Source organism: Schistocerca gregaria, chromosome 3, assembly GCF_023897955.1.
Source record: "Schistocerca gregaria isolate iqSchGreg1 chromosome 3, iqSchGreg1.2, whole genome shotgun sequence".
NCBI lineage: Eukaryota > Metazoa > Arthropoda > Insecta > Orthoptera > Acrididae > Schistocerca > Schistocerca gregaria.
Window position 1 is genome coordinate 139,893,289 of NC_064922.1, and position 3,498 is coordinate 139,896,786.

Genomic DNA, 3,498 nt, shown 5'->3' on the forward strand with positions numbered 1-3,498 from the left:
AAATATAACATGCATGCATGCATTCCGTCTTCAGGCCACAAGTGGCCCATCTGGACCATCCGATCGCCGTGTCATCCTCAGCTGAGGATACGAATAGTAGGGGCGTGTGGTCAGCACACCGCTCTCTCAGTCGTTATGATGGGTTTCTTTGACCGGAGCCGCTAATATTCGGTCGAGTAGCTTCTCAATTGGCATCACGAGGCTGAGTGCAACCCCGAAAAATGGTGACAGCGCATGGCGGACCGGATGGTCACCCATCCAAGTGCCGGCCACGTCCGACATTGCTTAACTTCGGTGATCTGACGGGAACCGGTGTATCCAATGCGGCAAGACCGTTGCCTCAAATATAACATACTGTATATAAAATTAAATTTAAGTTTTTAAGAAAAGCAGCTGAGATAATACTGACCTGTCCAAAATTCGAAAAATAATACTGGTATCGACAACTACTGTTGAGGAAAAGTAATGCTACAGGAGAGAGTCCCGTTACAATACCCATATCCACAACTCCCGTGGACATCCACAGTAAGGGGGGGGCGGGGGGGGGGGGGGTGGAAGAAAAGAAAAAGAAGCAATTATACACGACGATGGAGTAATCCAAATTGATCTCAAACTGATTTTCATACAGGTAGCGACAGAATAAGCAAAATTACCTCGCAGAGACGCTCTTGGACAATATATAAAGACGTCAGCGTTTGAGAGAGGAGGTGTAGTTGAGCTCAAAGAAACCAGTGGAACCAGTTGGAGTAATCAGCCGACCGCCCGATGTTTGAACAGGATCGATGCCACTATTCCACGATGTTAGCTGAAATGGGTGCTCTATGGCCGAACCAGCGTCATGAAAAGTGATCGATCTAGAGAGGCGAATGAACGAGATGATCGAGAAATCGTCAGATACTAAGGACCCTGGGTTCATCATTACCATCGATCCGACGTTCAACTGGTCCTTCAGTGACCACAAGGACCATTAACATACGGCTCACAGAAAGAGGGCTGAGCTCAAGGCGCCTCTTCCGTCGACTACCTTTGACCCCTGTACGCCAAGAAGCCCATTTTTAGAGGTGTCGGGCTCATTTGTCCTCAAATCTCATTGACTGGGGGAGTTGTCTTCAGTTATGAGTCCCTCTTCTAACTGTGCCCTGATGATCAGCAGAAACGCGACTGGAGACGCTCCAGACAGCGCTGAGGTACCAACCCGACTTTCACCCGGCTTACGGATCGACAGCCATCTGGAGTGCCATTTATTTTCTTAGAAAGACCCTTTGGCTCTCATCCGCTGAACCCTTAACTAGAACGATACATCGACTATATTCCAAGCCCCGTTTTGTTTCCCTTCATGGAAAGCCATACCGGTCATGCATTTCAGCTAGATAATGTCCTCCCACACACGTCGAGAGTTTCTGTTGGCTGTCTTCGTGATGCCAAAGCCCACCTTGACGAGAAAGGTCGCTGGATCTCTCCCCAAATTGATCTCAAATTGATTTTCATACAGGTAGCGACAGAATAAGCAAAATTACTTCGCAGAGAGGCTCTTCGACAATATATACAGACGTCAGCATTTGAGATAGAAGATGTAGTTGAGCTCAAAGAAACCAGTTGAACCAGTTGCAGTAATCGGCCGACCGCCCGATGTTTGAATAGTTGAGGACGTTTCAAGCATTGTTGGCAGGGCCCTCAAACCAGCGCGGGATTTTGGCGATCTGACGCGCCAACTGGACAGAATCTGGTACGGTATCTCTCAGGAGACATCCGAAAACGTCATCTATCAGTGCCAAGCCTAACAGGTGCTTGCATAAGGGACAGAGGTGGACCAACGCGTTTTGACTTGCTCAATTTGCGGAGCTCTTTCTGTTGAATAAACAAAGCAGTATTTCTGGAATTGTAATCCTCTGTTTGTCTATACATAGACATCACATCTACCTATGTTCGTCCCGCTCGGACAATCCCTTCATGGTGACAGTTCTGTTTTTTTTTGTCTTAGAGTATATTTAATTCATGCTGGACCCCTGTTTATACCGGAGCAAATCGAAATAAATACGAGCGAATTCACATTCACAGAAAATTCACCAGTTTTTAGTAGGATTCATTTGATCCAGTGAACAAGCGTTTGCAATGGAGGAATCAGAGTCGAATACGAGATAACGAACACAGACTATGAACACTGTGCTGCTGTGTTTTTAGACTAATAATTCGCATACAATATACAAAACTGTTTCTAGAACCACGTTGTAGTGTTCAGAGACGATTATTTTAAGATGGCGAACCCACTGGTTTTGACGAAGTAAAAAAAAAAAAAAATGGCGCAGCGGAATCTTCTGCCTTGTGGCCGTTAACGTTCCGGTTACCTGTCCTGGCCATTGACGTAAATTTCGGGCAGTGTAGTTTCCTCATCGTGTTGTTGCAGTCCGGCACGGTGTGTAGTTTGACAGCTCCATGTATGATTGGTTGTGGGCACCAGTATCTCCTACGTTGTTCCGTTGAACTCCCTGTTGTGCCCTGTCGGGTGAAGTGCAAATTCTCTTGTCGGTGGGTCCGTTGACTGTCGGTCGGTTTGGCTGTCGCCGGATCGTGAATGGTTGGCCCGACTGCCTGTCTCACCTAAGCGAGCGTTAGTGTTTGAATTGCAGGCCAACCCTCGAACATCTGAGCGCCTTTGGGTGTACTGCCTTTTTTTATTTGTTCTTGTTGCTTGTACTTGCATGAATTCTAGCTGATTTCTTTTTTAATTAAGGTTGTTTTGCCCTAAAGGCGTAAGATTCTTTAGCCTTCAGCCTAATTTAAGGAATTGTTTCACGTAAGACCTTTGGCATTTTAAGTGTTAGGCCTTCAGCCAATTTTAATTTAACTTGTGTGATCTTGAAGTGTCTGATTCTTTGGGCCTTCAGTCTAACTACAGAACTGATTTAAGATAAGGCTATGCCTTTTAAATTTCTGTTTTGGTTGAGTTTTGCCTAATTAAGAACTGTTTTACGTAAGGCCTTTGCTTTTTTTTAAAAACAAAATTAATGTTGTTTAGCCTTAAGTGTTGGGCTTTCAGCCGATTTTGATTTCAAATTGTTTGCTCTGAGAATCTCAGGTTCTTTGGGTCTTCAGCCTAAATAAAGAACTGTTGTAAGATAAGACTTGCCTTTTAAATTTCTGATTATTCTTGCGTTTTAAGTTATTGGCTTTCAGCCGTTTTTAAATTAAAGTGACTTTCAGCCGGTTATTAAGTACCAAAGATTAAAGCTGCGTGTTTAAAAAAAATTTAGGGCTCTTTTACTGTTTGATAAAATAATATAGTTGTATGTTCGAGTGTAACAGCCCCTTATTTTGGCCCCTTTCCACAATTTAAACTACCCTGTCCTGCGGGTTAAACAAGGCGTTTCAACCACCAAGTGGAATACGCCTTTGCGTCCACACGCCCATAGTTAACCACCAGACTTTCTGTCATGTGGAGAATAAGCACTAATGACGAGTTCCTATCACATCTACTTCGAAGTACTAAGCAATGGGAAA

At 44.4% G+C, this 3,498-nt stretch overlaps 1 pseudogene; it reads right to left on the bottom strand.

The window, feature by feature from the left end:
* Positions 1–222: 222 nt before the first annotated feature.
* On the bottom strand, positions 223–340 carry LOC126357327 (5S ribosomal RNA; annotated as a pseudogene).
* Between the last annotated feature and the right edge of the window lie 3,158 nt (positions 341–3,498).